This window comes from Anser cygnoides, chromosome 4, assembly GCF_040182565.1.
Source record: "Anser cygnoides isolate HZ-2024a breed goose chromosome 4, Taihu_goose_T2T_genome, whole genome shotgun sequence".
Lineage (NCBI taxonomy): Eukaryota > Metazoa > Chordata > Aves > Anseriformes > Anatidae > Anser > Anser cygnoides.
Genome location: NC_089876.1, coordinates 52430461 through 52442977, shown reverse-complemented (window position 1 = coordinate 52442977; position 12517 = coordinate 52430461). Strand labels below are relative to the sequence as shown.

The 12517-nt window shown below is 34.4% G+C and overlaps 1 long non-coding RNA gene across 1 annotated transcript; it reads left to right on the top strand.

Annotated features, from left to right (window-relative positions):
- The first annotated feature begins 2308 nt into the window (after window positions 1-2308).
- Window positions 2309-11071, top strand: LOC136790721 (uncharacterized). Its single transcript, XR_010831171.1, has 3 exons — window positions 2309-2447; window positions 10756-10812; window positions 10890-11071. It is a non-coding gene; the product is annotated as an uncharacterized lncRNA (long non-coding RNA).
- Window positions 11072-12517: the final 1446 nt, after the last annotated feature.

The following is a 12517-nucleotide window of genomic DNA, read 5'->3' as shown; positions in this document are numbered from 1 at the left end:
GTAGCCTTGTCTTTCTCAGGATTTCTATACAATAGAAATGCCAAATTTAATTAGCTAAATTGCTGTGTTTTGCAAAGATTGTGTAAAATCCTAGTTTAAATTTTGAAATTTTATGTGTAAGTGCTTTTTATTTTCAGGTTTCCCAGAAAAATAGTTAGGAACAGAGGTTTCTAACTTTTACAGCTTTCCCCAAGATGTCTTTGCCTGCTTTTTCCCTTGTACTTTTTTACTTTGTGAATCTGTCTTCACACTTGAAATAAGATAGTGCTGAAATTATCTAATAAGGGGATAAAATACTATATTTCTTGAGCAGTTAATCATTCAGCCCTCAACTTTCTAAAGCATTAAAAATTTTTAACATCTTTCCAAGCATTTGGTAATTCAACCAGATTACTTGTGCTGAAATTAAGTATGCATATAAATGTTCTCAGGGATTAGGACTGTGCTCATTCCTTTAAGATCCAAGCCTTTGTTGAAGAGAACTGATATCTGGCTTCTCAGAGGAATGATGACTTCAGTTCTGCAAAGGAGCTAAACTGGAGTTTTGCTTGAGTATTGGCCTTAGTTTTTGCTATTCTTCTCACTAATGGTGCCTGATAAGTCCTTCCAAACATAGCTGAACAACCTAAAAGATTGCATATTATAAATGAACAGAGAAACATAAAATCATCTTTACTTCCTCTAAGCAAATCTCGACGTTAGAACAGCTATACCCCCAACTGCTTTACATTTCTAACTTAAGAAACAGAAATGTGGTACACGCTGAGAGGCTCTGACTACAGGAAGCTGTTAAAATAATGAACAATTTATTTTGAAGGATAATAAGGGTTTACATTTGAATGTCTACAGTGAGGAAAAACAAAAGCAATACAACTAAAGTATATGAAATTAGAGTGGTGTGAAAACTGTGTGAATGAGGTCAGAAAAAAAAGATTGAAAATGTATTTTCAGGTGCAACTCTGTTGTTAAAAGCAAAGTTAGTTTTTTCGGGTAACATCAGCAGTTTTTATAATCATGCATTTTAGGAAGACAAAATTGTTTTATAGCTTTTCTACTGTTTGTGTGCCTCAGCTTTATTGTGTAAACATGAGGCCTGATCCTTTAACCACTGTTCATCTGGAAATGGTCACCTTATTCAAACAGCCCACTAAAGCCTGTAGGCTCATAGGGTGGCTTGGGTTGGAAGGGACCTTTAAGCTAGTTCCGTACTGCTCACTGAGGTGGATTTGAAGGGCTCAGCCTTCAACTGATGAGAGTTTCAACTATTTTAGAAAAAAATATCTGTATTAGATTAAAATACATAGTTATATGTTTATGGTTGAAAACAAAGCCCCTTCTTTTCCTAGTTATGATCAATCTATTCAGAAATTCAACTGTAAATACTTCTACTTTTGTAGGCATTTAAATCCTGTTATAATAGTCTTGTACATTACAATGTCTACAAAGTATGTTTTTATAGCTTTGTCTGTTGGAATTATAGAAATGTTATAGAGAGTACTTTGTCATCCTATTATTCTCTGGATAGCAACAAATGAAAATACTGGATCAAAGTTTTCTACTTTTATCTACATTATCCAAACATTCTTTTTAGGTTTCATCAGGTCACATTGCTGGCAACTTGTACTTCACTGTGTAAGGTGCTGTCATGTCACCTCAGATACAGTGGGAAAGGATTTGGCATGGTGTCACCTGCGATCATTATGGTTAGGACAGATTAACTCTAACTTAGAGAAAAAGAAAAAGAAAAAAAAAAAGAACCATTTTAGAAAATTGCTGAGGAGAGAAACCTCAGGTTGTGATATTTCCTGTTTGGAAGTATTTGGAAGAGCATTCTAAAATAATTATGCCAGAATGGCATAGCTTCCACGCCTTGTTATAAGAAATAGTTATACTTTGTTAGGGAAAAGCTTGATTAAAACAGAGAAGACTCTCCTCTAGAATATTTTGTCCAGTGGCAAGATATCATGCTTGTCAATCCTTATGAGATGCTAAAAATGGAATTATTTTATTGTTTCCCAGATTCGGAGATATAACTTGTACTTTCAGATTGTTCGAGATTGAGTATTGCAGTGTAACTAAATGGTTTCTGATGGTTTTGTTCTCACTTTTCCACCCTCCTCAACTCTTATGTTTTGGGAGAGTTAGAAGTTGGAATTACATTTTTAAAAAAAGTTTGTCATTTCCCTCTGCCAGTAAAAATCTGTGTGTTTTTCATCTTGCTTGGTACACTAGGTATGTAAGTCAAATTGTGTGAAGTCCTATACATCAGGTAATAAAAATACAAAAACAAAACTTGTTTTTGTCTAGGCAGCTGTTTTCCACCTCACTGTAAATGAAATAATTTGGCAAAACCAACCTATTCTGCTGTTGTGGAACATTCTTACCAAATCAAACTAAGCTTGAAGATCATCTGTTAACAGGATGACAAAGAACTGGAAGTTTTTCAGGTAAATTTGACATAGTTTTGTCTTCCATTCAACATTCTGTTTTTGGTGGGGAAAAGATAAAAACCCTCTAGGAGAGGGAATGGATGCTTTTTTTCTTTATCTATTTGTACTAATACCAAATAAATCGCCTTTAGAATATTAGCTAATCCTGAAGTGTTGAGAAGAAAGGGACAAAAAGGATTTTTTTTTTTTCCCCTGCACGGATGGTTCATGGCAAACACAGCAGGAACAACAGCAAAACATTAATTTCTTCAGTTCAAGAGATCTGCTGGTCTACTGGTGGTGTCACCAGCAGTATTTGCAGTGGAACAGGTAGAAAGAGGAAGAGCTGAGATCTTCTTGTTCAACTGTTTTTTGCATTTTAGCAAAACTTTTCTCTAAGTTTTGTATCATTCCAGCCCTAATTCATAAGCATGTTTAAATTTTAAATATGCTTCAAAATTAAATTTTAATAAGATAGCATTCTTCATGAATGAGAAATGTTCTGTGCAGTGAAATCAAAGGCAATCTGACTGCTGCACAAATACATAGACAGACTAATAGATAAATGCAAGATGATAACTGTTCATGGATTTGTTCTTAACTCACTTATCAATAGGGTTTACGTTATATAGATTCTTTTCTGTGTGTTATAACATATGATATTAAACTCTTTTTACAAAAATCTGCAATGCCTTGTAGCACAAGCATTACCAAAATATTGGCTTATTGAAAAATTAATGAAATGTGAATTTCTGATCTTCAGATTTCAGAAGCTGGATTTAATCATTACTTAGTCATAAAACACATCGATCCTTGGTGTGGTGGGTATCTATGTGGAATAACTAAGCTAATAGGACACAGCTTATATTCCCCAAAGTGAAAACTGATGCATGTGACGACAAAGAGGTGCACTTTTAATGGCTGCTATATGCAGGTGTGTGCTTCCACACCAGTAAGAGTCTGATTTTTCAGTTTAAATTTTAAAAAACATAAAAAATAAATCAGAATCCTTCAATGCCTAATCTCAAGGAAAGACATGGTGGAAAACCCAAGGATTCCCAAGGTTAGTATTATGGTGCACTGAACTATATATTTTGTTACTTTCTAGGATAACTCAGCTTTATTTAAGAACATATATAACTTATAGAACTTATAACTGTGTAATTTTGTTTGTATTTATGCATTTCTATTTATGCATTTATATATGTATTGTAGATGTCTCCATTTTACTGTTGTGAGTATATATGCAAGGCACAAATCTTATATGTTCAAATTAGATATTTAAAAGTGAGTATTACTTCCTCCAGTGTATCTAGGTATTTGACAGAATGCTTCTAGGCAGAGTTAATAGATCTTTCCCATATCCCCACTGAAGACACATAAAAGGTCTGAGATTTCACGTGTCCTTCACTACCCTCAGAATTAATTAGTAGATACCTCCAGGTCATGGCTCTGAATCCACCCTCTGGATCTGGTTCTTTCAGACACTATGGCTGGTTTGGTTTGAAGGGCCAGGAAGCTGAAGTTCAGCCCATAGACCATTATAACTTCTGAAAAAACATTTTTGTTTCATTCTTGAACTCATTCTTGAACCCATTCTTGAACCAAATCTGACGAGGTAGATTCAAATTAATACTAGAGAGAATTTAATTAACTTTTCACTTTTTATTTTTTTTTTAATTGATAAAACGTCACTAGTCCAAAATATGAATTTTACGTAGTTGTATTTAAAGGAGACATAAAACTAACAATTGACTACACTCAGAAAACACAGTAAAGAAACACTTAACCTAGGAAAAGATTCTGACATACCAATCTACAAATACAGGTTTGTGACACTTCCTTTATATTGTCCCAGGAAACCTCAGTTTTCATTTCATCCAGAGTGATAGAAAATCTTGTCTTCACAGGATTTTTTTGTTACCATAGGTAAGACACCTGTTGCTACCCTCTCAGCTTCAAGATGTACCTGCAAACAGCCTGTCTGCCATGGTTCTTGGTTTAACAGAGCTAGTATAATTGTTACAAATACCATAAATGCCCAATTGAATTATCCTGTATGGCACCAGTTTGATTGATGAGCTGGGGTCTCGATCCTTCACTGAAGGAGAGTCAAAGCCTAGACCTGTGATGGCTTTGGTGGTCTCCAACGTGGAGTATGCATGTTAACCTACTCTGTGGAATTCCAAGTGTTATTAGTGAACTTGCTTAGCAGAAACAGTGAACTACTGTATTTCTGAGAGGCAAAGAGATTTCTTTAACAATGTGCATACAAAAATTTTTGTAAATACAGAAATAGGCAAATCGCAAAAAGGTGACAATTCAATGAGTGCAGGGAGATACAAAAAAAAAAAAAAACTAGTCTTGTTTCTGACAGTAGTTGTAGCTTAATTTTTGATATGATATATTTAACCATATATGTATATGATTCTAAGGGTTTTAGTCCTATTAGAGGGAAATCGAGGACAAAATTGCAGAAGCTAACACTAAGACTGGCAACAGTGATTACTCTCAAATCTTTTTTGGTGAGAGGAAGTCATAGTTTTAGATTTCAATTCAAGCAGAAATATAACGACTAAAATACTATAGTTTCAGAAAAAGAAATCTGATATATTATATGAACACTAAAGTCAGAGAACAAATATTTCTTTTTTTTTTTTTACAATGTTTGATCTAATTCTAATTAGTCTAGAATTCCCAAAGAATATTAATATCCAGGCTTGTAGAAGGAGGGGAGATCTTACTGAAGTAATGAAGATTCTTTTTGGAAATACACAGAAAACTGTAAGTTCATAAACACATGCAAAACCAAAAAAGGATTTTCCCTTTCTAAGGAGAAGACAAAATGCCCCCAGATTATTGTATTTTATAGATTTTAATTCTTTTCAGTTAAAATATGGCAAATTACTAAAAGAAAACCAGACTACATGAATTATCAGGAGTACTTGCTCACAAAAATATGCTTTTCTAGACTATATATATATATTGATATAGTAGTAGTATTAGTAACTGGAATATATTCAGAATATATATATAATATTTGGACTTCAGTAAGTTTCTTCATATTGTCTCACAGCACCTGATTTGGAAAAATTGAATCAAAATTGGTTTGGCCTGTAACACTATCTCATGAGCACCAAACTGGCTAAAAGACAAAGCCTACTAATTAACGGATACATGCTGAATTGCAGGGAACAGGCTAGTAGTTATTTTTGTGCAGACTGTACTTATGCCAGGGCTGGATATGGTTCATTGTTTCCTGTCTTTTAAGATAACAATGACCAAATGAGCATAATTAATCCTGATCCTTTTTGTTGACAATTATCTGAATTGTAAAGGCACCTTCACAGTTGGGTTTGTTTGGGCAGTCACAACAGCAAATAGGAAAGAAAACCAAACTGCTTCCTCAGTTCAGAGTCAGTCCCTCTAGTTTAGGGCAATGGATGAGAAATGCTGACTGTGCAGTAACTGGGGTTGCAGTTTATTGCTGTGAATAGCAGCTGGACTCAGAGACACCAAACTGTTCTTTGATAAGTTTGTACCATGGAGGTTTCTGTATAGCTGTTTCCTATCTGTTTCATGTAGTTACACTGGAAGGGGGAGGATTAAAACACCCCAACAATATAGTCCCAACTTTATAAATAACAAATGTGATTTACAAGATTACATTGTTTTCTGCTCTTTGCCAACTAGAATGGCAAAATCACATCCATCAGAGCTGTTCCGCATAAATAACACTAATCAACCACCAAAACTACACAGTGATTGTTCACAAGTGTAGGTGAACTGTGAAATTATCTCATCACATATTGAACCAGGTATAAAATAAACACCTGTTTTACTGCTCTCCTTGTCCTCTCTTCAATTTACAATAACATAAAGAAATCTTGCAATATATTTTTCCAAACTTTTGAAATTAATCCATGTTAATTCTGGCTCCTAAAAACAAACAACAAACTGCCATTTCAAATTACCAGAGATTTAATTACAAAGCAGATTTCTTCACTGAAACCTGAACAAACTAGTAAAACATACTAAAAGCCTTTCGGGTCTGGTCCCATCTCAGGCTCCCAGTTTCTCAGTAGTAAGTAGAACATATCAAGTTTGAACAAGACATTAAATCAACAGAGTCTAGCCTAAGGCACAAAACAGAGACTACATTAGTGGTATTAAACTGTGACCTACTTGCAAGATCCTGGACATGGTAAGAACTTGCTCGAAGTATTGCTGTCAGTGCTGCTTTTAACACAGTGAATTACAAAATATTTCTGACCTGCCTTTATAATAAAAGAGAAATAGATATGTTCATTTTTTCCATCTGAACACAAGTTTTGCTGGTGGATACCTGCTGCTCCCCTTTCAAGGTATTCCGGGTGACACCTTAAAAAGGAATTGTATTATTTCAGCTATAGTGGTTGATTTAAGGACAGACGTTTTCTCTTATCTCTGTGATATCAACCAGATTTTGAATAAAATCCTGGCCATGTGGTCCCACAGTTCAACTTGTGCCAGCTCTAAAAACCTACTGAATTTCCCCTTCCATGTAACTCATTAAAATGGAGGAAATACAACTCTGCAAAAGCTGGATAGTTCTCTGCCAGGTTGATGAAGTAAATTGAGACAGTGAAAGTCTCAAAATGCCCTAGAGGCAGCACAAGGAGGAGGGCAGGAGAGGGTGACTTTGAGCAGTAGGGCAATGAGGAGGAGGAAGAGGAGGGGAAGGAAGAAGGAGGGAAAAGGAGGACCAGGGAGGCGGAAGGACGGAGCAGTATCTCTTCCCTTTGGCAAACTGTTACATTTGCCCCAATGCCTGTGGAAGGGCAGTCTCACCTAATAAGGAGAGGACTTAAAGTAATAAGTGGACTCTGCTTAGAAAGGAAAATATTAAACATTAGAATAGCCCTTCACGTACCTCCCACCACTCTTGCTACAAACTTCTGCTACCTCAGGTAGCAACTTCCCTGGAGAAGGGCAGGAAGCCCTAATGTTCTGTGAAGACTCTAATAACTGATACAGTCTTTATAAGCACCCCTGTTTATCTCAATGAGATAGGGGGACTGCATAAAATCTCAAGACAGACATTGTTATCAGCCACCCATCCAATAAAACCTTAACAGATTCATATAGAATTAGAGTGTTTTCAGCTATTTTGGTAAGATATATACATATACCATAATGAAATTGGAACAGCTATATGGGAAGTATTTGTGAAATGCTTAATAAACTATGCTTTACTTGAAAATAAAAGCCAGCAAAGTGTTTCTGGCACAGACAACTGTATGTGATACTAGGCCAAAGGCACCACTGTTAATAGCTGCTCCCATAATACACACATTTCTGGTTTTTGATTTCTTTGCTGTAGGTTTTTTTTTTTTATTTTTTTTCCCTCTTGTCATAAGTATACTGTCTTAATTTCTGCAGTTAAATATGTAAAGTCTTCTTCTAAGTCTGCTTTAGGTGAGGGGGTTGTTTAATTTTACTCATCATGACAAAATTGTACTTAAAAGGTTGAACAGATGCACAGTTTATTAACTGCGGTTTCAGAGTTTCTGAGGAAAATCCTAAGTGCCTGTTACCATTAAGCAAAGCTAGGTTTAGGCAGTAAATCAAACTTTTGAAGTCTCTATTGTATCCTGGTCGAAGACCCTCACAGTTTTTGGAAGAGAATTAAAAAATAATTACTATATATCTGTTCTTTCATATGAAAGGCACTAAGACACATCAATATTTAGTTAACTTTTCTATATTTAAGAGGGATATGTGATGTAATATAAAAAATATGGAAGATAAAGATAATTGAAAAAGGAAATTTTGATGTGAAGAATGTGTTCTCTATTAATGGCTTACAGACAGATACTTTAGATAAAGCTTCGGTATAATCCTAAGAAAAAAACCTGCATAGTAATTACATGAAACAAAACATCCATTTCTGAAAGTCAGTGATATAGTGAACAGCAAAATGTACCCACAGTTGTTTAGTTTGTGTCTGATGCCATCCCTCCTGTATCACGGAGAAGGGTAAAGCAAATTTTCTCTGAAAACAAATTAGATAAATCTGAGGCCTCATTACCATGGAACTGGACAGAATTAGTTTGTAACCTATTACTAGTGTAGAGATTTTTGGACATAAGTAAAAAATGCAAATAACATGAGAAGTCACACTTTCTTGATTAGGACAACAAATGAAACAGAATTGCAGAACTATCAACAATAGAAAGAGACAGTCATGCTAAAATGTCATCTTACCTGAAGAAAATTGTTGAACTAGTCACTACAAGTAATCACTGGGATATAGAACTAAATCAGAAAAATGTCATGTATTTATCATACAGGCTCTTTAAAGGTTTATTTGTTTATTTATTATTTTGGTGTTGATCAACTATAGCATACAGCATTAAAGACTTTTGAATCAGTTTCACATGGTGTGTGTAGCAGTAGCTATGTTCTGTGACTGACTTTATGTAATCATCGTGTCTTAGTTGGGCTTATTTCTAGACCTTGGATAAACTGAAATAGAAAATAGATATCAGGGTTGTTAGAAAAAGACAGTTTGGGCTGCTCAGACATTTGACAGTTTGAAAACATAAAAGTTAAAAAAAAAACATTTGAAAAGATTCAAGGTCAAATTTTCTTCAGCCCTTTCAAGATTTGGGTTTTGTACCATAATTTCAGACTTAACAGTTCAGTTCTCCCTTAGACCTTCTAGACCTTATTCAGGTATGGGTTTCAGTTTTGAGGAATTCAAAAATTTTTCAGGAGTGATTATTTTCTGTAGGTAAGAAATAAATTCTATAGATCGTATTTTCTATGGACTTGTATTGAAATGTCTATTTATACCAGGCCTACAAGAAAAAAAATAATAAAATAAAAAGCCTTGCTTTGTGACTGTTTCCTCACTTCCAGATGCTTTTTGAGGGCTGTCAGTTGGCCATTCCTTAATCCCCTCAGAGTGGGTTTTATTGATATTTCATAGTGGTCATTATTAAATCAGCTCAGCTTTCTTATGGTAGATTACAGATTTGTCTTTGAACCATCTGTGACTGTGTATATGAATGTGTAAGCCAGTGGATGCCTATTTAGAAACAAGACAGTAAGTTGCTGAAGGTTGAGAAAGAAAGAGGTTGAAAATGAGCCTGGATGCTGAAATTTGGAAAAAAAAGAAAAGGGAAAAAAAAAACAAACAAAACAAACAAACAAACAAACAAACAAACAAAAAAACACGTTCTTTCATGGGGGGTAGCTCAGCCAGCCTGTGGTCTGTGCTGTGCTAGTGCTCCAGTTGAGCATCAGCAATACAAGAACTACAGCAAGATTCCAAAATTGTCAGAAGTCCCACCAGAAGTTTATTTATCTTTAAACTGCACTTTACTAAGAAATTTCTGCTATAAACAATCAACAAGTTTTATTATTTCAATCAGCGTGACAGGTTTTCAAACTAAGAATTTAAGTCATTGGGGCAAAATTCCCAAGACCAGCTGTAGATCTTTCATACATATTTGTTGCTAATACCAGGAAAACAAAATACTTTTTGAATTTTAAAGGCTTCTTGGGCCTCGACTATTTGATAAAGAGCCTAGTTTTCTTAACAGAAAAACTTTACTTATTCACATTTCTTCAGCTCTCCTACTTTCTTGAGAAGGTGGATGCTTCAAAAGAAGGATTTTGTGATGATAATAATGAAAAAGTCCTCCCACTTTATATTGCATATAAAATTATATGCTACCCACCTTGAACTTGTTTTTAAAAACAGTTTTGTCTGAAATTTTCCATAAAAAGAGTTTTTTAAAAGACTAGTATTAATAAGGTATTTTGTTATATAGAAGTTTTAATATATGATATTTCACAAGTTTTGACATATTCTTCTAACTCTAATGACATATACCTCAAAGATATTTGTTTCAAAGCAATACAGGTATTCATTTTTCCCCATCGAGAAATGTACAAAAAACTCTTTAAAGCAAAACAGGCTTAAAATTTAGTTACTTAAAATTTAGTTACTTATTAAATGATTTAATATTGAATAATTTCTTACAAAATCAATTTACATTTTCAGTCTTCTATGGAAAATTATAAATCTTTGTGCAATAGTAACAAGCATTGATGATGTAAAAGATACTCTGTGTGTTTACATTTTATTTTTGAAATAAAGTGGAAGGTGGTAGGATGCATGGAATTACAGAATTAGTCAAAAGTACTTAATTTCCTCAGTTTTGACTTTTTTTTTTTATCAGACAGATTTTTTTATTTACTTGTTAAGGTTTATATACTATATTGACTATATTAGTTTAATTAAATTTCTATTTGTAATTTGCCTTATTTTTTAAAGCTATAGGGACCGAGATTTTCAAGCTTCAGCCAAAGGCATCAGGTTTATGAAGACATTGTAAGTATGAACATAAACGACCTCTGCAGTGTTCAGAATCTTCTTCTAAAACTAAATGCTTTTATTCTGAATCACAGCTCACCTTGCCTAATGTCAATTGCCTTGACCACAAGGGAAAACAGCGTCCCCTTCTATGAAAACACGGCCTTCCCTTCTTTCAGAATTAAACCAAATGTTGACAGACAGGTGTCTCTGGGCACATTTTTCAATAAATTTTAAATACTTATTTGGTGTCTCATCTTTTTTTTTCCTGAGACAAATTTGTATGGCTTTTCTAGCTCAGAAGAAATTTCCCCACAGTTGCTTAAACTTCCTTGTTTCACACATTCTCAGCATGTTTCTAAGTTCCTACACAAATTTACTCACTGGCTACTGGCAGCTTCATCCTATGAATCAATTTATGGAGACTGGATATTTCCTGAAAAAACAAATTGATTGTGCTTTCCACTATCTCTGGTTTAGCCCCCTGAGCCAGAGTACTTGCTAAAATTCAAACTGCCTTTTTACTCTCGGCTCATCTATTATGTTTGCAGCCCTGGGGTGTGGAGTCCATGGGAATGCAAGGTGATTTCTGCCTCCCCTACCTCCATCATAGTATAAACAGGTTAGTGCCTGATCTTTACTGGTGATGAAACCTCTGAAGGTTTCCTGTGCTCTAAAAAATTTGCCTCAGTTTTTTTTTTCTTTACATTGCAAGTAATTTATTTCTATATTTTCATTATACAATTATTTTGAATGAGCTACCTCTGAGTACAAATTTCTGGTCACTGAAAACAGAATGCCATTTATTTCCATCTCCTCCCAAGCTGGTATGACAAATTTGAGGGAAAATGTATTGTCTTTATCTTTAAAGAACTCCAGAGAATAGAAGGACTTTTTTTTCTTTCTTTCTTTTTTTTTTTTTTTTTTTCCTTCCTATGAAGTTCATTATACTTTTCAGGAACCATGGTCCTTTCATATTTTTTTAGGACAAGAAAGTCTACCTCGATATAACTCATTAATTATCAATAATATGAAATGTAAATGTGAAGAGTTGTGATTATGTAAATTCGCTTAACTCTTAAGTATGGTAGTGGACCTCAGAATAAAGGATTCATACATGGAAATTGACAGCTAGATCACAGAGTTACAAATGTAAGGAGGGTGATGGGACCAATGTTTTGTTCACAGCTTGACACAGTGAGGTTATTCAAGAAAATAATGCGTTATGGAACAACTATCTCAGCATGTTACTTTTTAATCATCTGAACTTGCACCATACCGCCATCATAAATCTTAACATCGTAAATCTTAGCATCATAACTCTTAACAGCTGTGTCCTGGCCAAAGCATAACAAGAAGAAATATTTCTTACCTTTCTATGTAGATAATACACATAATAGCATGTATGTCTCCAGATATTTGCTACCCAGAAAACACAGATCCTTCTAGTTCTCTTTTCCCACAATGATAACCTAAAAAGGTCAGAGGTTATAGAACAGCATATATGACACAGTCAGTCTATTAGCATTTGATTCAATCAAGAGAATGACGTTTAACCCAATTTCTCTTTGACTCTTTTCAACACTCCAGTGACAAGGCATTTTTTCTTCAGAAGTAGCTGATTGGATGCAATCTGGTCTGCTGTGGTAGAGCAGGTCATAATCAATCAAGATACTCTTAAAGAAAGTAAAAATAAAAAAAGAAGGATTATTTACTTACTGGT